The sequence below is a fragment of the Bos indicus x Bos taurus genome, chromosome X (assembly GCF_003369695.1).
Source record: "Bos indicus x Bos taurus breed Angus x Brahman F1 hybrid chromosome X, Bos_hybrid_MaternalHap_v2.0, whole genome shotgun sequence".
NCBI classification, from domain to species: domain Eukaryota; kingdom Metazoa; phylum Chordata; class Mammalia; order Artiodactyla; family Bovidae; genus Bos; species Bos indicus x Bos taurus.
The window spans coordinates 54,761,695-54,783,946 of record NC_040105.1 but is presented as its reverse complement, the minus strand read 5'-3'; the positions used below and the strand labels follow the sequence as shown (position 1 = coordinate 54,783,946).

Here is a 22,252-nt window from a genome sequence, read left to right as displayed (position 1 = left end):
GATGACTAGGGCTAGTAGGATTTGTAAAAAATTACTGATTCCTTCTTCCAGACATTCTACGTCACTATCCAGGTGCGCATCTGGTGAGAGAGCCATTGAGATACAGTATTTCAAAAGCTTGCTAGAAAGGCACAGGAAGTTGTCTGGAGTGAAGGCGGAGGTGGGGGCGGGGAGTGATGAGGGCGGGGGTGAGGGTGTGGCGTCCCGGGCAAAAGCTTCCGCCAACAAAAGAAATTAGCACTTCCGGTCACGCCTTCATCTTGTCGCGGCGTTCTTCACTAAGGTGAGTGTAAAGAAAGGGATTGATAATTTTCACAAGTGAGTCCCCAAACACTTCAGGAACTCTTTCCTCTTTGTTTCATCACGAGGTGGAAAGAATTCATCTCCAGGGTACACTGAAGGATGTTTGTGACGCTTGTGGTTCTGATCTCTATCTCCACTCTCTCACTCCTCAGGAGATGGCTGGCCGTCGTCCCCTCCTTCTGACTCTTATGGTCCTTTTATGCCTGATTATTCTTCACTTCACCTCTTTATCTCGAATCCTCTTCCTGGTCTTTATGAATTTGGGTCATTCCCTGTACCATCGATTTTCTTTCCTACCTCTTACTCCCACCTTCCACCCCGCCCTCCTCTTAGCTTCAGAACTTTTGCTACCCTCTTCCCCGACTCTGGCTTCCATGATGGCTCAGACAGTAAAGCGTCTGCTGCAATGCGGGAGACCTAGGTTCGATCCCTGGGTCGGGAAAATCCGCTGAAGAAGGAAATGGCACCCCACTCCAGTACTCTTGCCTGGAATATCCCATGGACGGAGGAGCCTGATAGGCTACAGTCCATGGGGTCGCAGAGTCGGAAACGACTGAGAGACTTCTGTTTTCTTTCCCCTAGTCTGAGCCTACATTCTTCCCTTTTTTTTCCCTTTAGACCCCAGTATTTTATTCCCCCTGAAGGCTTTTGATTCTCTTTGGTCCTCCTTCTGCAGAGGACAGTGAATTATTTATTAATACTTTATAAAACCAGGTGTGGCTTCTATTTCAAGGGCAAGGCTGTTTTTGTTGTCTTTAAAAATAAGCAAAGGAGCAGAAAATTTTTAGAGCTCTCAGAGACGTAGGAACTTGTTCAGATTATGTACTTGTATTTATTTATTACCCTAAACGAAATCACATATCAGATATTGCACTGGTTTCAGCCTATGACATAAAAAAATTTTGGTATACAACTGAATCTCCAAATTTTGAGTGGCAAACATAGTGAGTTTTGCTTATAACTTGGTGTCAGCTTTAGAGGGTGGAAGCTTTCCCATCTTTAGAATTTCTCACAGGGCAGAAATGGTTGACAGATATGACATCCAATCACAAATTTATTAATTCATGTGAGTTGGGTTTATTATGTAAATATTTTCCTGGTGTTCAGTAGCAACATTGAAGAACAAGTTGACAGATTTTTAAGGCGATTTTTTTTTTTTTGGAGCTATGCGTGTATTATCTATTTGGTGCAATATGAATTTTGTCTTTTTCATTTGTTGCAATGTGAATTTATGTTTTTGCACCATTTATCGTGTGTAAACTGTCTTGCAAGACTATTCATTAATTATCACAATTTATTATTTCAATTCCAAGAGAGAAAATTAAATTTATAATGAGGGTGAGGGGTATTTCAGGTTATAAAGAGGAATTTAACTAGCAGTCTCCTTGAACAAGCAACTTATTCCCTCTTCTGTAATGTGTTAGACTTGCCAAAATAAGGGATGATTAAGTATAGTTGAGAGACAATGAGTGAATATATCATAAATATATAATAGGTTGTGATAGAGAGGGTTGTACTATGTTAGATAGGAAAGGCAGAAAGGCCTCCCTGGTATTGTGACATTTGAGCAGAAATCTAAAGGAAAAGAGGGCACAGACTATACATATATGAGTGGGAAGCTGGGATATATTTATGACAGCGGCTTTGCATTTGTTGGTCATTTTGCTTCCAGCATTCCCTCTTCTCCCCTCTACCTGTGGTCACTAGCCAATGGCAACCCACTGCAGTATCCTTACCTGGAAAATCTTATGGACAGAAGAGCCTGGTGGGCTGCAGTCCATGGGGTCGCAAAGAGTCCGGCACAACTGGGCGACTAACACTTACTTACTGCCTACTCGAATGATCTAATCTGTCCATGTAGGTTCTCCATATTGTCTTTCTCCTGGCTAGCTTCTTGCTACATTTAGGTGAATTGTCAGTTACCAGCCCCTCTGGGAAGACATGTCTGCCTCTATCCTCACCTCTTCCTCAATGTGTTAATTTGTGGTGCACTGTATGCTAACCTGCAGCATATTCGCTTTCCTCTCTCACTGCTCTTTTCTCTGCATGTTCGTAATGTTGCCCATAAATGTTTGGTGTGGTAAATTGAAATGAATTTAGTGCCTGTCTTTTATATACAACCTTTTTAATGTAGTTGGCTCCCTAATTAATGTTCAGAACCACTGTTTAAAAGTCAGTATCATCATTGTCATTTTCCTGATGACAAAACCCAGACTCAGGTGGGCAGTAACTTGCTAAATGGTGGTGGAGTTAATGGAGTTAAAGTCTGTCAGATACTCAGTCCTGGCCTGATTGTCTCTTTCTCTCTCTCTGTCTCTGTTTATTAATGAGAAGTAGAAAATACACAAAATTTTATTAGACATAGTCTGGATATAAAAATTTCATTTTGTAAGCTCTCTTTCACAAGTCTGATTATATCAGGTACTTGATTTACTTCCTAGTTATAAATGTTAAGAGCTGAAAAGTGTGATGACTTTTTACTTTATTTTTTTTCCCATTTTCAAACTTTTTATTCTTTTTTTCCTTTTTAACTTTTATTGGGGTATGAATACATAAGGGTACAGCTGAAAGCATTGTCACCACTGTGTAACCTACCACATGATCCAGCAATTCCACTCATGGTATATATCTGGAAAAAGTGAAAACACTAATTTGGAAAGATGTGTGCACTCCAGTGTTCTTAGCAGTACTATTTACAATGGCCAGGATATGGAAACGACCCAAGTGTCCATCAGCAGATGAATGGATAAAGATATGGTGTATATGTACAATGGAATATTGTTCTTTAGTCACTAAGTCGTGTCCGACTCTTTTGCTACCCCCTGTACTGTAGCTCGCCAGGCTCCTCAGTCTGGGGGATTTCCCAGCAAGAATACTGGAGTAGGTTGCCATTTTCTTCTCAAGGGGATCTTCCTGACCCAGGGATCCAACTCGCATCTCCTACATTGGCAGGCAGATTCTTTACCACTGAGCTAGCAGTGAAGCTTTGCAATTACTCAGCCATAAAAAAGAATGAAATTCTGCCATTTGTAGCAGTGTTGTATGTACCTAGAGAATATTATGCTTAGTGAAACAGAGAAATACAGATACTTTATGGTATCACTTATATTTGGAATCTAAAAAATAATACAAATGAATATATATATAGCAAAACAGAAACAGACTTGGTGATATAGAAAACAAACTAGTGGTTACCAGTAGGGAGAGGGGCAAATAGCAGGTATGGGGTTAAGAGATACAAACTACTATGTATAAAATAGATAAGCAATAAGGATATATTGTATAGCACATGGATTTATAGCTATTATATTGTAATAATTTTAAATGGAGTATAATCTGAGTCACCATGCTATACACCTGAAACTAATATAATACTGTAAATCAACTGTAAATTCATGTTGGGCTTCCCTGGTGGCTCATTGTTAAAGAATCTGCCTGCCAGTGCAGGCAATGCAGGTTCGATGCTTGGTCCTGGAAGATCCCCTGGAGAAGGAATGGCACCTTGCTTCAGTATTCTTGCCTGAAAAATCCATGGATAGAGGAGATTGCAAAAAAGTGGGACACAGCTTAACGACTAAACAACAGCATACTTCATTTAAAAAAAAGCAATTATCAGTATCTGAAATCCCTTGAATATATTTCCCTACCAGTTACAATCTAAACCTCAAATTAACCACATCTTGGCTTCTATCACTGTATAATAATTTTCCCGTTTTGGGACTTTATAAAGATTTGGTATGTTTTTGTGTGTGGTTGACTTTGGCTTAAGATTTTGTTTTTGATACTGAGCCAAGTTATCGAGTGTAGTAGTAATTCCTTCATTCTTATAGCTCTGTATTCCATTGTGTGAATATGCCACAACTGATAGGCAATTTGCAAATAGTACTATAAACATTCTACAACATGTCTTTTGGTGATATATACACAGATTTCTGTTGAACATATACCTAAGAGTAGAATTGATTAATTCATAGGTTATGGATAAGATTAGCTTTAGTACGTATTGCCAACCAATTTTCCAAAGCAGTTGTACTAAAAAAACTCCTAATAGAAAATTTTAAGAGTTCCAATGCTCTTGACTATTGCCAACACATACTGTGTTGTCTTTTTAAGGAAAAAATATGTAACCATTCTAGTGGTTATTAATAGTATCTTGTGGTTTTATTTTGCATATCTCTGCTGATAAATGTGCATCTTTTCCTGTTTGTTGGCTTAGATATCTTTTTTTCAAGGTACCTATTCAAGTCTTTTGACCACTTTTTCTCCTGGACCATCCTTTTCTTATTGTTCTGTAGAAGATCTTTCTTTAGTAAGGATGTGAATACTTTGTTAGATCTGTTTATTGCAAATTTTCAATTGCTTGCACTTTCAGACTCTTAATGGTGTCTTTTGATGAACTGAATACAACCACATTTTGGAGATATTGCAGGTTTGCTACTACCATTGCAGTAAAGTGAATATCACAATAAAACAAATCATACACATTTTTTGGTTTCAAGTGCGTTTAAAAGTCAATTTTGCACTATGCTGTAGTCAAGTAAGTGTGCAATGCATGCATGCTCAGTCGTTAAGTCTTGTCCAACTCTTTGCGACCCCATGGACTGTAACCCACCAGATTTCAGGCAAGACTACTGGAGTGGGTTGCCATTTCCTCCTCCAGGGGATCTTCCCAGCCCAAAATCTGTGTCTCCCGCATTGGCCACCTGGGAAACTCCAAGTGTGCAATAGCACTGTCTAAAAAAGAATATACCTTAATTAAAAAATACTTTATTACTAAAAAGTGTTAACCAGCATCACACAGGGTTGCCACAGACCTTTAATTTGTAAAAAATGCAGCATTTGTGAAGCACAGTAAAACAAGATATGCTTGTATCTCAATTTTAATATTGTTGAGTTCATAATTTTTCCTCTATATGGGTAGTGCTTGTTTGTCCTGGTTAAGAAATCTTTGCCTTTCTCAAAGTCATAGAGATGTTTTTCTATGTGATGTTATTGTTTAATCTCATTTATATTTCTAGTTCATTTGATACTGATTTTATTGTATGTTGCCAGTATGATATATGGATAAAGGCCCATTGTTGTTGTGTTGTTGTTTTGAAACAGACATCCAGCAATTCAATACCATTTATTGAAAAGATCATCCTTTCCCTCTAGCATCATCATCTTCTTCATAAATCAGATGATTAGGTTATATATGTGGGTTTATTTCTGAATTCATTTCATTTTGGTTTTTCTATTAGTACCACTGTCATAATTAATGTAACTTTATAATGTATCTTATATATGGTCAGTAAGTCCTACAATTTTGCTCTTTATCTTTAATAATGCTTTGGTTATTCTTGGCCTTTTGAATTCCATATACATTTAAAAAAACTAGTTAATATATTTATTTTAATTGGAGGCTAATTACTCTGCAATATTGTAGTGGTTTTTGCTATACACTGACATGAATCAGCCAGAGGTGTACATGTGTCCCTCATCCCGAACCCCTCCCCATCCCAGCCCTCTGGGTTGTCCCAGTGCACTGGCTTTGTGTGCCCTGTTTCATGCATCGAACTTGGACTGGTGATCTATTTCACATATGGTAATATACATGTTTCAATGCTATTCTCTAAAATCATCCCACCCTCACCTTCTCCCACCGAGTCCAAAAGTCTGTTCTTTATATTTGTGTCTCTTTTGCTGTCTCACGTATAGGGTCATTGTTGCCATCTTTCTAAATTCCATATATACGCATTAATGTACTATATTGGAGTTTTTCTTTCTGACTTACCTCACTCTGTATAGTAGGCTCCAGTTTCATCCACCTCATTACAACTGGTTCAAATGCATTGTTTTTAATAGCTGAGTAATATTGTATTGTGTATATGTACCACAGCTTTCTTATCCATTCATCTGCCGATGGACATCTAGGTTGCTTCCATGTCCTAGCTTCCATGTAAACAGTGCTGTCATGAACATTGGGGTACATGTGTCTCTTTCAATTCTGGTTTCCTCGATGTGTATGCCCAGCAGTGGGATTGCTAGGTCAAATGGCAGTTCTATTTCCAGTTTTTTAAGAAATCTCCACGCTGTTCTCCATAGTGGTTCTACTAGTGTGCATGCCCACCAACAGTGTAGGAGGGTTCCCTTTTCTCCACACCCTCTTCAGCATTTATTGTTGGTAGACTTTTTCATAGCAGCCATTTTGACCAGCATGAGATGGTACCTCATTGTGGTTTTGATTTGCATTTCTCTGATAATGAGTGATGTTGAGCATCTTTTCATGTGTTTGTTAGCCATCTGTATGTCTTCTTTGGAGAAATGTCTGTTTAGTTCTTTGGCCCATTTTTTGATTGGGTCATTTATTTTTCTGGTATTGAGCTGCATGAGCTGCTTATATATTTTTGAGATTAATTGTTTGTCAACTGCTTCATTTGCTATTATTTTCTCCCATTCTGAAGGCTGTCTTTTCACCTTGCTTATAGTTTCCTTCGTTGTGCAAAAGCTTTTAAGTTTAGTTAGGTCCCATTTGTTTATTTTTGCTTTTATTTCCATTCCTCTAGGAAGTGGGTCATAGAGGATCCTTCTGTGATTTATGTCGTAGAGTGTTTAGCCTATGTTTTCCTCTAGGAGTTTTATAGTTTCTGGTCTTATGTTTAGATCTTTAATCCATTTTGAGTTTATTTTTGTGTATGGTGTTAGAAAGTGTTTTAGTTTCATTCTTTTACAGGTGGTTAACCAGTTTTCCCAGCACCACTTGTTAAAGAGATTGTCTTTAATCCATTGTGTATTTTTGCCTCCTTTGTCAAAGATAAGGTGTCCGTAGGTGTGTGGATTTATCTCTGGGCTTTCTATTTTGTTCCATTGATCTATATTTCTGTCTTTGTGCCAGTACCATACTGTCTTGATGACTGTAGCTTTGTAGTATAGTCTGAATTCAGGCAGGTTGATTCCTCCAGTTCCATTCTTTTCTCAAGATTGCTTTGGCTTTTCAAGGTTTTTTGTATTTCCATACAAATTGTGAAATAATTTGTTCTACTTCTGTGAAAAATACCATTGGTAGCTTGATACAGATTGCATTGAATCTATAGATTGATTTGGTTATTATACTCATTTTCACCTGTATATATTTTTTAAAGGGCTTCCCATGTGGCACTAGTTGTAAAGAACCTGCTTGCCAATGCAGAAGACTTAAGAGATGTGGGTTTGATCCGTCAGGAACATCCAGTGGAGGAGGGCATGGCAACCCACTTCAGTATTCATGCCTGGAGAATCCCATGGACAGAGGAGACTGAAGGGCTGCGGTCTCTAGGGTTGCCAAGAGTTGGACACGCCAGAATTGACTTAGCATGCACACATTTTAGAATCAGCTTGTCAGTTTTCACAAAAATCCTTGGCATTTTGATTAAGATACCAGTTTAATAGGTCAATTTGATACTTTTCCCACAAATATCTCATTGTTCATCTCCTAATATTAGGAACACTTTGTAAATAATTTAATTGCCATCATCTTACTAAGAAAACTTAACAATAATTCCCTAATATCATATACCTACCTACTGCATTTTCAGATTTTTTTCAAACTGTCTTTTATTTAAAACTATTATCCAACCTAATGTGTTTTTATATTTCTTAAGATTTTATTGTTTTCTATATTTTATTGAACTTGTTATATATTTAGTACTTTTCAAGCCATTACTTCTTCTGTTGCTCAAACTGTCTGGTTTGGAAGTAGTCATATGAAACTCCTTCACGTTGGCTTCTGTTTTTTTTTTCTTTTATTCCTGAAATTTTCAAATAGTTTTAAAGAAGAAAGTAGTAAGCACACGCACCACACATAACCATGCATAATCCTTTCCCAAGCTTCAACAATTAATACTGTTTAACCAATTTCGTTTTATTTTTTCTCCTCACCCACTTTTCTCACTGGGGTATTTGAGAAAACGGCACTCAGCCACTATGTCATTGGACAGATAAATAACTCATTATGGATCCTTAAGTCATAGGTGTGTTAAATAAGGAACCACAAGGGGACGACAGAGGATGAGATGCGTGGATGGCATCACTGACTCAATGGACGTGAGTCTGAGTGAACTCTGGGAGTTGGTGATAGACAGGAAGGCCTGGCGTGCTGCGATTCATGGGGTCGCAAAGAGTCGGACACGACTGAGTGACTGAACTGAACTGAGGCTGTTATACTTAATAAGATTAACAGTAATGCTTTATATTATCTAATACTCAGTTCATATTCAGATTTCCATGATTGTCTGAAAAATGTCTATTTACAGTAGCTTTGTTAAATCTATATCCAAAAAAGACCATTTATTGCTACTGGCTGTTTTTCTCTTGAGTCTCTTTTCCTGTAAATCCTCTAAAGCCCCCACCCCCATGCCCTGCCAATTTTAAAGACTGTTGATTTATTGGAGAAACTAAGTCATTTGTCTGATTGACAAATGGACTTAGATGATTGCTTCTTTGATGTGGTTTTTATTGTTTTCTCCTTCCCATATTTCCTCTTCACTGGAATTTAGAGCTAGAGGCTTGATTAGCTTCAGTTTAATTATTTTTTAAAGGTAAGAATCATCTCAGGCAGTGTAATGCACTTTTTATTGCAATACCTCATGGGTGATTTTATCTTTTTAACTGATGCTGGGGTTGATTTGTGTTTTCAGGTGATCTCAGCTTGATCCCTCCATTGTAGCATTTCCTCCCAACCTTTCTCCTGTTGATTTTCAGAGCCATTGGAGATAACTGTCTAAATTCAGTATTTCAGTAGTGGTTGTAAAGTAGTGGTAGAATTCTACCAGTTATTCTGCATTTATTAGCTGGGATTATTTTATAAAGGAGAACTTTTCCTTGCCAGATATGTTTTTTTGTTCTAATTTATGTTTCATTAAAAGAAACTCAAGATTTATGAACAGAAATAGACTCACAGACATAGAAAACAAACTGACGTTTACCAAATGGGATAGTAGGATTAGGGGAGCAAGAGATAAATTAGAAGTTTGGGATTAAAATATACACTACTATTTATAAAACAGATAAACAGCAAGATCCTATTGTGTAGTACAGGGAACTGTGCTCAGTGTCTCATAATAACTTACAATGGAAAAGAATGTGAAAAGCTATATATACATACACATATGTGTATATAACTGAGTCACTTTACCATACACTTGAAACTAACACAACAGTATAAATTAACTGTAGTTAAGTTAAAAACTGTTAACATTTAAAACAAAGGATAAATGCTTTTTTTCATATATCAGTTTTCAGAATTGATTTCCTAGAGACCTTCATTGCTTAATATCATTAAGAATTCATGGATTTTTATGTATTTAATGTGTATCCATTGTGATTAAAATTTTTCACGGAGGTATAGTTGGTTTACAATGCTGTGTTAGTTTCAGGTCTACAGCAAAGTGATTCAGTTACAGACATATATTTATTCTGATTATTTTCCATTAGAGGTTATTATAAGATATTGAATATAGTGCCTATGCTATACAGTAAATCCTTGTTACTTATCTGTTTTATATGTATATTAGTGTGTATTTATTAAACCCATCAGTTCAGTTCCATTCAGTCACTCATTCATGTCTGACTCTTTGTGATGCCATGAACTGCAGCACACCAGGCTTCCTGGTACATCACCAACTCCCAGAGCCTGCTCAAACTCATGTATGTCGAACTGGTGATGCCATCCAACCATCTCATCCTCTGTCGTCCCCTTCTTCTCCTGCCTTCAGTCTTTCCCAGCATCAGGGGCTTTTCCAGTGAATCAGTTCTTCACATCAGGTGGCCAAAGTATTGTAGTTTCAGCTTCAGTATCAGTCCTGCCAATGAACACTTAGGACTGATTTCCTTTAGGATTGACTGGTTGGATCTCCTTGCAGTCCAAGGGACTCTGAAGAGTATTCTCCAACACCCCAGCTCAAAAGCATCAATTCTTTGGTGCTCAGCTTTCTTTATAGTCCACCTCTCACAGCCATACATGACTACTGGAAAAACCATGGCTTTGACTACACAGACCTTTCTTGGCAGAGTAATGTGTCTGCTTTTTCATATGCTATCTAGGTTGGTCATAGCTTTTCTTCCAAGCAGCAAGTGTCTTTTAATTTCATTGTTGCAGTCTGCAGTGCAGTTCGCATCTGCAGTGATTTTTGAGCCCCCAAAATAAAGTCTCTCACTGTTTTCATTGTTTCCCCATCTATTTGCCATGAAATGATGAGACCAGATGCCATGAACTTAGTTTTCTGAATGTTGAGTTTTAAGCCATCTTTTTCACTCTCCTCTTTCACTTTCATCAAGAGGCTATTCAGTTCTTTGCTTTCTGCCATAAGGGTGGTGCTATCTGCACATCTGTTTTGCCCTGCTTCATTTTGTACTCCAAGGCCAAACTTGCCTGTTACTCTAGGTATCTCTTGACTTCCTAGTTTTGCATTCCAGTCCCCTATGATGAAAAGGGCATCTTTCTTTTGTTGTTAGTTCTAGAAGGTCTTGTAGCTCATCATAGAACCTTTCAACTTCAGCTTATTCGGCACTGGTGGTTGGGGCATAGACTTGTATTACTGTGGTATTGAATGTTTTGCCTTGGAAACCAGCAGAGATCACTCTGTCGTTTTTAACATTGTACCCAAATACTGCATTTTGGACTCCTTTGTTGAATGTGAGGGCTAGTCCATTTCTTCTAAGGGATTCTTGCCCACAGTAGTAGATACAGTGGTCTCCTGAATTAAATTCGCCCAAAGTGGGAGTATGGGTTTAATGGGGATTATTCAAGATGGTGGAGTTGAAGGATGTGCATTCATCTTCTCCTGTGAGAACTCTAAAACTGCAACTCACTCTGAACAACCATTGACAGGAGAATGTTGGATCCCACCAAAAAAGATACCCCACGTCCAAGGGCAAAGGAAAAACCCCAACAAGGCAGTAGGGAGGCAAAATCATGTTTAGAATCATACCTCACACCCGCCAGAGATGCTCAGAGGGATCAAACAAATTGTGCCATTTTAGAAATTAGAAGTAGTTTTCATTTGTTTCCTGTATCATTTGACAAGAATTCATTAGATCTTGACTTCATTGCTCTCTGATACATTTTAGGCTCATCATGTACACTGTCTGCCCCAGTGCTGGAATCAGTCATTTTGCAAGGAATCGTGTATTCTTTCAGTAAGGATTGGTACTTAGAAAACAAGATGTGAATGCTCAGGAGATTTTTTTTGTCATGTGCTCTTTTCCTCTCTATTTTGAATACATTTGAATGGCTTTATTTATGTAGTTTTTCATTCATTCAGCAAAAATTCACTTACAATGATATATATGGTGTTATGTTTGGTATAGGAGATGTGAAGGTAAATCTGACTAGTTTCTTGTCCTTGATGAAGGTTCATTATAGTGGTAATATGAATAAACAGTGACTAAAGTATGATCGGTACTCTGGTGGGCATAGGCAAGTGGGATTGACAGTCTGTGGCAGCAGAGAGTGGGCATTTGAAAATGCCTTGGAAAGAGGAGATCAGATCAGATCAGTCGCTCAGTCGTGTCCGACTCTTTGTGACCCCATGAATCGCAGCACGCCAGGCCTCCCTGTCCATCACCAACTCCCGGAGTTCACTGAGACTCGCGTCCATCGAGTCAGTGATGCCATCCAGCCATCTCATCCTCTGTCGTCCCCTTCTCCTCTTGCCCCCAATCCCTCCCAGCATCAGAGTCTTTTCCAATGAGTCAACTCTTCGCATGAAGTGGCCAAAGTACTGGAGTTTCAGCTTTAGCATCATTCCTTCCAAAGAAATCCCAGGGCTGATGTCCTTCAGAATGGACTGGTTGGATCTCCTTGCAGTCCAAGGGACTCTCAAGAGTCTTCTCCAACACCACAGTTCAAAAGCATCAATTCTTCGGCGCTCAGCCTTCTTCACGGTCCAACTCTCACATCCATACATGACCACAGGAAAAACCATAGCCTTGACTAGACGAACCTTTGTTGGCAAAGTAATGTCTCTGCTTTTGAATATGCTATCTAGGTTGGTCATAACTTTCCTTCCAAGGAGTAAGTGTCTTTTAATTTCATGGCTGCAGTCACCATCTGTAGTGATTTTGGAGCCCAGAAAAATAAAGTCTGACACTGTTTCCACTGTTTCCCCATCTATTTCCCATGAAGTGATGGGACTGGATGCCATGATCTTTGTTTTCTGAATGTTGAGCTTTAAGCCAACTTTTTCACTCTCCTCTTTCACTTTCTTCAAGAGGCTTTTTAGTTCCTCTTCACTTTCTGCCATAAGGGTGGTGTCATCTGCATATCTGAGGTTATTGATATTTCTCCTGGCAGTCTTGATTCCAGCTTGGGTTTCTTCCAATCCAGCGTTTCTCATGATGTACTCTGCATATAAGTTAAATAAGCAGGGTGACAATATACAGCCTTGATGAACTCCTTTTCCTATTTGGAACCAGTCTGTTGTACCATGTCCAGTTTTAACTGTTGCTTCCTGACCTGCATACAAATTTCTCAAGAGGCAGATCAGGTGGTCTGGTATTCCCATCTCTTTCAGAATTTTAATGTTTGATATTGGATGAATGAAGAAGTATGAAGGTAGAGGAGCTATGAAGGGTTTCAGTCAGAGGAAACTGAAAGAGGCAGAGGGATCTTGATGTATTTAAGGAAAGGTATGTATATAGTTGGTCATAACTGAAACATAAGTTTTATGTAGGGGAAGAGAGACAAAATTGGAGACCTGGATGGGGTCCAGGATGTTGAGAGCCCCAAAAGTCAGGTCAGAGAACTGAGATTTCACTCTGAAGGCTATGAAGGAGAAGTAATGAAATTGTCTAAAGCAGATAAGATATATAATCACCCCTGTGATGTACTGATGATACACTGGCTGGGTGGGGAGGAATGGGGCAGTAGGAGAATAATAAGGAGGAGAAACAGAGGAGAAAGAATGTCATGTTACAGTGAACCTCAGGTATGTGTGTAGCATGTGGGAGAAGTGTGTGTGTGTGTGCATTACAATAGGTTATAACATATATACTATAGAGTATATATATACACACGATAGATTATATATATTACACATAGAACTATATGCAACAGGTATATATAAAGTGTTTAATATATAATGTATATACATACACACACACATGACTGTCCCACACACCACACATACATATAGAATAATATATTAAAATAGATCTGTGCATACACACATAGATGTAGTGTTATGTGTTTATAATTCTGTATGTGGGTGTATATCCAGGGGCTGTCTCATTGCCATGGATGTAGACTTTAGAATATTTCAGTGGAGAAGCATTTCCCATGGAAGGCGGAGGGATGGGAAACCACAATAAAGATTCTCCTTGACCTAACATTAGTCATGCTCCTTTGAGCCCTTTTTTCAACTAAACTTTATCCTTGGGCATTGTCTTGGCCTACTTAGCTCAGTTTTAGAAAGAATCCTGCCAAGTCAATTTAGCAAGAGTCCCCCCACCCTTGCTTGATATTTTAGCACTCTGATCTGCCTTCAGCGAGAATCCCAAGTCAGTTTAGCAAAGATCAACTTAGTTCTGATGTCTCCTTTTAGTAATTTTCTATAGCTCCATGCCTGTAGATCCCCAACTGTCTTTAACTGTATTCATAGTTGAGTCCAATCTCTCCCCTGTACTGCAGTAGTCTTGACACCTATCACAGTAGTCTTTAATAAAGTCTTTCTTACCATTTTAACAAGTATCAGAATGATTTTTTATTTAACAGGCCACACCAAAACTTTGGCTTATTGTGCTTTTCCTCTTCAAAGCTCCACCAGTTGGCACTGAGGCCCAATTGTGTATCCTTAAGTAATATTGAGAATTCCTCTTCCTCCTCTCCTTGGGATTTAAGGGTATGGAGAGGGAGGGAGTGAGGTGATTTTTTTTTGGCTTCTCCTGGAGGTTAGTATGTCGCTTTAACAGTTATCTCTGGGAGAGTGAAATGATGATTGAAGATGCTTATCTCCTTTTATATGTTTCTCTGTGCCGGGCATTGCTGTATACTAAAAAACGTGTATTGCACTTCTCTTTTAAAACTACTGTCTTAAACTTTTAAAAGTATATAATGTGAAATTCATCTACATGGATATATAAGATACAGACTTGAGACTGTTCTGTTAGGTTAAGGATTTAGGGGAAGCCAGGGCAGTGAGTGTGTATCGATCTGTGTTGGTGAAGGCAGAGAGAACCAGTAATGTAGTTGGCAAAGGTGTTGATGAAGTGAATGTAGACTGTTGTCTATGAAAAGTAGAATAGATAACAAGTGGTATATGTATATTTTCAGGATGAGAAATTTGAGCATGTTTATATGCTCTGTAGTGGAGGAGCTAATAAAGTCAAAGAGGTTGTTGAAAATAGAGGAGAGAAATGGGGTAACTGGAGAAACAGGTGTGGAAAAGGTATGGTATAGTGAATATGTGGAAGAACTGGCCATGAGCAAGAGAAGGGGCATCACTTCTAATATCAGAGTTAAAGAGGGTCAGAAAGGCTTGTTTGTGAGGTTGTGGAGAGGCAAGAAATTGAGAGTTTCTTTCTTGCCCTGGTACATTCTCTGTGATAAGGTAGTAAGGGCTTTCTGGAGTGTGCGAGGGGATGAACAGGGGCCAGAGGAAGGAGGAGTAAGGTTGCACCCTTCTCTGGGGAATGGGAGAAGATTGATGGGCAGTAAGTAATAAATGCATATCTGAGCTGGAAATAAAGTGATTTTAGTCTTGTCCTTTTTTCCAGGTGTATTCAGCTGCCAAGAAGTGGGAGCAAGGAAGGCAAACGTTGAATTTGATTTTAGATTTATGAATGTGTGATGATGATTTTGAGTGGTGGGAGGTTTGAAGGGCTAAGTGGGTTGTTGAGGTTACTGATGAGGTTTGTTCAGGTTGTAGACCATGGGATCTAGTCTTATCAGGAAAGAGTGTATTCTCAGTAGGATTCTGTAGAGAAGCTGGGAAGATATGAAGCTGTATGGCAACTTCAGAGCTCAAAGAGTGGATGTTTAAAAGGTGGAATTGCGAATAAGAAATTATGGTCAGAGTAGGATATTGGAGTTTAAGATTTCAGAGGAAAAGTAGTTCTGAATGATGAGAAGGTTCTGTGGGTGGGTGAATTGGAGTGGAGGAGGTCAAGGAACTGTGAAACTGGGAGATGAACAAGCTAGCCATGGGATCATCAAAGATGGGTAAAGATACAGGGTTTAAGAGTGGAGAGGAAGGTGAGAAAGATGCTCTATTTTGTAGAAGAAGGGGTGAGTGTGGCTGAGAAGCACATGGTATGACATTGATTGGACATTGGATATGACATTGATTGGACAAAGGATAGGACATTCCTATCCTTTGATAGGAATGGAGATTTTTACAGAAGGGAGGAGGATGGAAGCAGCTTTGCACCAGATCCCTTGGGTGGTCCTGGCCTTGTTTCAACTTTGTCTTTGCTTCACAAACTTTTTTTTTTTTTGGCCAAAAACCAGGACTAGGAAAAAACCAGTGGTAAAATCTTGAATGTAAGGGAAGCTAAGATAGCATTCTGTTCCCCGATTCCTGTGCTTGGAGGGACTTGAACAACTGCCCTTAGCAGCTCTCAGGGAAATGGCACTGCTGGTAGGACCGTAGCCTGCCCGGGCTTCCCGTTCTAAGAATTCTATTATAAATGAATGTGGATAACCAGTGCCTATAGCTTTCACAAAGGGGTGGATGCTTTTTATATCATCCCTTATGAGATTGAGAACACATGCTCTTAGGGGATGCTTTAAAGGAGTTCTATATGAAGGCCCTAGATTCTTTTTTTTTAATGTTTTTCATATTGTGTAATATAATAAAAATACCAAAAGTTGCATTAAGTGTAAAAGTACACTGAAATGAGTAATTATAAAGTAAACACCCATAAAAGAACCTTTCAACACCAAATATAGAACATTGCAAGTTATCTAGAAGCCTCAATTCTATACCAGAGGTAATGGTTCTCTCTCAGAGGTAACCATTTATCCTGACTTGCCTTTTATGGTAATCATTTCTTCACATGTGTATACAGACACGTTTCCACATGCACACCTACTTGTGCATTCTACTACTTATGAACATTTGGATTGCTTTCAGTTTTTGGCTGTTGTGAACAGTACTGCTCCTGTTCCACATGTGCTTGAGATACATATCTGGGAGAGGGATTTGCTAGTAATAGTTTATGCATATCTTCAACTTTACTTTGTTGTTGTTCTTCAGTCACTCAGTCATGTCCGACTCTTTGTAACCCCATGGACTATAGCAAGCCAGGCTTCCCTGTCCTTCATTATCTCCCACAGTTTGCTCAAACTCCTGTCCATTGAGTTGGTGATGGTATCTAACGATCTCATCTTTTTCCCCCTTCTCCTCCTGCCCTCAATCTTTTCCAGCATCAGGGTCTTTTCTAATGAGTTCGCTCTTTGCATCAGGTGGCCAAAGTATTGGAAATTCAGCTTCAGCATCAGTCCTTCCAATGAATATTCAGGGTTGATTTCCTTTGGGATTGACTGGTTTGATCTCCTTGCTGTCCAAGGGACTCTCAAGAGTCTTCTCCAATACCACAGTTCAAAAGCATAAATTCTTCTGTGCTCAGCCTTCTTTAGGGTCCAACTCTCACATCTGTACATGACTACTAGAAAAACCATAATTTTGACTATATGGATCTTTGTTGGCAAAGTGATGTCATTGCTTTTTAACCTTAAAAGATAACTTTAAGAGATAATTAAAAGATAATGGAAAGTTGATTTTCAAAAGGATTGCACCAGTTTTGACTCCCAGTAAAAGTATATGAGGATTCATACTTTGGTTCTTTTCTCCCCTAGTTTTGAGGCCAGAATACTATGGCTTGGAGGTGATCAGAGATAGCCAAGGACTCGTGATTTGCTGTGAATATGGGGGACTTGATTACAATCTTACCTTTCTCCTGGAACAGTTGCCCTTAACTGCTTCAGTAGAGAACCTTGGTTTGGTCCTATCTTTCCCAGAATTGCTAGGCCCAAGAATTGGGCCATAGAATTCAGTGTGGTTGCTCAGCCTTTGAGGCCATTTGAGAATGCAGATAACCTGGGTTACCATCCTACAATACTCCTCTTTCTTGGATGGTCCAAACAATGATCTTAGCAATTAGCCAGGGGTTCTGTGTGTGGACTCTAACTCAGTTAACTCTTCCTCATACTCAGGGCTCAAGAACTGAAACCAGGAATTGATCAGAGATAATTAGCATATGTGGATAACAAGATATAAAGACTTAGATGACCCTGTGTCTTTGGAGGATCCTTGAATAACCGTCTTTAGCCAACTCCAAGGAGGGAGCTGGCTTGTTCCTTTCTTTCCCAGAGTCTGTCCCTTAGGGAATCTTTTCCTTAGGGAGGGCCATGGCTTGTTTGTTTCTTTCCCAAAGTCTCAACTATTGAGAACCTTGGTTGGTTTATTTCTGTGGCCAGTGTGAAGTGAAGCTGGCTGGGTAAGCATTTGGATTGCTTACCAAAGTCTGCTTACCAGACTCTCATTTTTTTTTTTTTCAGTTTCTTCTCTTATTTATTTGGGGTTTGATCTTTTCATACAATCATGCTCAACAGAAACCAAACTCTCTGGAAGATGCATATTCAACTTTAAAATGCCTTACATTTCTAATACTGGGGAAAGGCATTGTCTTCTAAATTGTCTCGGGGTCTAGAAAGTTGCTTTTAAATTTTTATTTATTTTTTAAAATAATTTATTTTTTTGTTGAAGGATAATTGCTTTACAGAATTTTGCTGTCTCCTGTCAAACCTCAACATGAATCAGCCATAGGGATACATATATCCCCTCCCTTTTGAAGCTCCTTCTCATCACCCTCCCCATTCCACCTCTCTAGAGCCCCTGTTTGAGTTTCCTGAGCCATATAGCAAATTCCTGTTGGCTATCTGTTTTACGTATGGTATGTAAGTTTCCATGTTACTCTTTCCATACATCTCACCCTCTCCTCCCATAAGTCAATAAGTCCATAAGTCAATTCTCTATGTCTGTTTCTCCATTGTTGCCCTGTAAATAAATTCTTTGGTTCCATTTTTTTAGATTCCATATATATGTGTTAGAATATGGTATGTATATTTCTCTTTCTGACTCACTTCACTCTGTGTAATAGGTTCTAGGTTCATCCACCTCATTAGTACTGACTCAAATGCATTCCTTTTTATGGCTGAGTAATATTCCATTGTGTGTATATACCACAACTTCTTTATCTATTCATCTGTCGTCGGACATCTAGGTTGCTTCCATATTCTAGCTATTGTAAATAGTGCTGCAATGAACAATAGGCTACATATGTCTCTTTCAATTCTGGTTTCCTCAGGGTATATGCCTAGGAGTGGGATCCTGGGTTATATGGTGATTTTCTTCCTAGTTTTTTAAGTAATCTCCATACTGTCTTCCATAGTGGCTGTATCAATTTACATTCCCACCAACAGTGCAAGAGTGTTCCCTTTTCTGCACACCCTTTCCAGCATTTATTGTTTGTAGACTTTTTGATAACAGCCATTCTGACTGGTGTGAGGTGATATCTCATTGTAGTTTTGATTTGCATTCTCATGAGTGATGTTGAGCATCTTTTCATGTGTTTGTGAGCCATCTGTATGTCTTCTTTGTGTGTTTAGGTCTTTTTCCCACTTTTTGATTGGGTTGTTTGTTTTCCTGGTATTGAGTTGTATGAGCTGCTTGTATATTTTGGGAATTAATCCTTGGTCAGTTGTTTCATTTGCTATTATTTTCTCCCACTCTGAGGGTTGTCTTTTCACCTTGCTTATAGTTTCCTTTGCTGTGTAAACACTTTTAAGTTTAATCAGGTTCTACTTCTTTACTTTTGTTTTTATTTTTGTTACTCTAGGAGGTGGGTTATAGAGGATGTTGCTTTGATTTATGTCATCGAATGTTCTGCCTATGTTTTCCTCTAAGAGTTTTATAATTTCTGACCTTACATTTAGGTCTTTAATCCATTTTGAGTTTATTTTTGTGTATGGTGTTAGGAAGTATTCTAATTTCATTCTTTTACATGTAGCTTTCCATTTTTCCCAGCACCATTTATTGAAGAGGCTGTCTTTGCCCCATTGTATAGTCTTGCCTCCATTTTCAAGAGTAAGTTGCCCATAGGTGTATGGGTTTATTTCTGGGCTTTCTATCTTGTTCCATTGGTCTATATTTCTGTGTTTGTGCCAGTACCATACTGTCTTGATGACTGTAGCTTTGTAGTGTAATCTGAAATCAGGAAGCTTGATTATTCCAGCTTCATTCTTTCTCAGGACTGCTTTGGCTATTCGGGGTCTTTTGTATTTCCATATGAATTGTGAAATTTTTTTGTTCCAGTTCTGTGAAAAATGCCACTGGTAATTTGATAGGGATTGCATTACATTTGTAGATTGCATTTGGTAGTATATTTTGATAGTATATTTGGTTATTTTCGCAATATTGATTCTTCCTAACCAGGATCATGGAATATCTCTCCATCTGTTTACATCATCTTTAATTTCTTTCATTAGTGTCTTATAATTTTCTGTGTACAGTTCTTTTGTCTCCTTAGGTAAGTCTATTCCTAGATATTTAATTCTTTTTTGTTGCAATGGTGAATGGGATTGATTCCTTTATTTCTCTTTCTGATTTTTCCTTGTTAGTATATAGAAATGCAAGTGATGTCATCTGCAAACAATGAGAGCTTTACTTCTTTTTTGATCTCAAATCCTTTTATTTCTTTTTCTTCTCTGATTGCTGAAACTGGAACTTCCAAAACTATGTTAAATAATAGTGGTGAATGTGGACACTCTTGTTATGTTCCTGATCTTAGGGGGAATGCTTTCAGTTTTTCACCATTGAGAATAATGTTTGCTGTAGGCTTATTATATATGGTCTTTACTATGTTCAGTTAGGTTCCTTCTATGCCCATTTTTTGAGGTTCCTTCTATGCCCATTTTTTTGAAGAGTTTTAATCATAAGTTGTTGGTGAATTTTGTCAAAGGCTTTTTCTGCATCTATTGAGGTGATTATATGGTTTTTATCTTTCAATTTGTTAATATGGTGCATCACATTGATTGATTTCCATATATTGAATCCTTGGATCCCTGGAATAAACCCAACTTGATCATGGTGTATGAGCTTTTTGATGTGTTGCTGAATTGTTTGCTAAAATTTTATTGAGAATTTTTGCATCTATGTTCATCAGTGATATTGGCCTTTAGTTTTCTTTTTGTGTGTTGTCTTTGTCCAGTTTTGGTATCAGGGTGATGGTGGCCTCATAGAATGCATTGGGAAGTGATCCTTCCTCTGCCATTTTTTTATTATAAATTTATTTATTTTAATTGGAGGCTAGTTACTTTACAATATTGTATAGGTCTGCCATTTTTTGACAGAGTTTTAGAAGGATCGGCATTAGCTCTTCTCTAAATGTTTGATAGAATTCTCCTGTGAAGCCATCTGGTCCTGGGCTTTTGATTTTTGGGAGATTTTGGATCACAGCTTCAATTTCAGTGCTTGTAATTGGGTTGCTCATAATTTCTATTTCTTCCTGGTTCAGTCTTGGAAGATTGAACTTTTCTAAGAATGTGTCCATTTCTTCTAGGTTATACATTTTATTGCCATATAGTTGTTCGTAATAGTCTCTTTTAGTCCTTTGTATTTCTTCATTGTCTATTGTAACCTCTCTTTTTTCATTTCTAATTTTGTTGATTTGATTCTTCTCTCTTTCTTGATGAGTCTGGCTAAGGGTTTGCCAATTTTGTTTATCCTCTCAAACAGCCAGCTTTTAGTTTTATTACTCTTTACTATTTTTTCTTTCATTTCTTTTTCATTTATTTCTGCTTGTTCTTTATGATTTCTTCCTTCTAATTTTGGGATTTTTTCTTCTTTTTCCAGTTGCTTTAGCTGTAAAGTTAGGTTGCCTCTTCGATGTTTTTCTTGTTTCTTGAGGTAGGATTGTATTGCTATAAACTTCCCTCTTAGAACTGCTTTTGCTGCATCCCATAGGTTTTGAGTTGTCCTGTATTCATTGTCATTTGTTTCTAGAAATTTTTTATTTCCATTTTGATTTCTTCAGTAACCTGTTAGTTATTTAGAAACATGTTATTTAATCTCCATGTGTTTGGGTTTCTTACAGTTTTTGTCTTGTAATTGATATCTAGTTTCATAGCATTGTGGTCAGAGAAAATACTTGATACAATTTCAGTTTTCTTAAATTTACTGAGCTTTGATTTGTGAGCCAGGATATAGTCTATCCTGGAGAATGTTCCATGTGCCCTTGAGAAGAAGGTGTATTCTGCATTTGGATGGAATGTCCTGAAGATATCAATGAGATCCATCTGATCTAATGTATCATTTAAGACTTGTGTTTCCTTAGTAATTTTCTGTTTTGATGATCTGTCCATTGGTGTGAGTGGGGTGTTAAAATGTCCTATTATTACTGTGTTACTGTCAATTTCTCCTTTTATGTCTGTTAGTGCTTGTTTTATGTATTGAGGTGCTCCTATGTTGGGTGCATAGATATTTACAATTGTTATGTCTTCCTCTTGGATTGATCCCTTGATCATTATGCAGTGTCCTTCCTTATTTCTTGTAATCTTTATTTTAAGGCCTATTTTGTCTGATATGAGGATTACTGCTCCAGCTTTCTTTTGCTTCCCATTTGCATGGAATCTAATTTTCCATCCTGTCACTTTCAGTCTGTATGTGTCTTGAGGTCTGAAGTGGGTTTCTTGTAGACAGCATATATTGCATCTTGTTTTTGTATTCATTCAGCCAGTCTGTGTCTTTTGGTCAGAGCATTTAATCCATTTACATTTAAAGTAATTATTGACATATATGTTCCTGTTGCCATTTTCTAATTGTTTGGGGTTGATTTTGTAGACCTTTTTTCTTCTGTTGTATTTCTTGACTATGTAAGTCCGTTTAACATTTGTTGTGAAGCCAGTTTGGTGGTACTGAATTGTCTTAACTTT

General features: G+C 38.1%; 1 protein-coding gene across 2 annotated transcripts in view; it reads left to right on the top strand.

Moving 5' to 3' along the window:
* Positions 1-205: 205 nt before the first annotated feature.
* MAGED1 (MAGE family member D1) overlaps positions 206-22,252 on the top strand; it is a 79,740-nt gene continuing 57,693 nt past the window's right edge. The window contains exon 1 of one of the 2 annotated variants that reach the window (XM_027534292.1): positions 206-283. The gene's annotated coding sequence lies outside the window, so the exon portion shown is untranslated. The remainder of the gene's footprint in view (positions 284-22,252) is intronic. The other variant, XM_027534291.1, reaches the window with a different exon arrangement.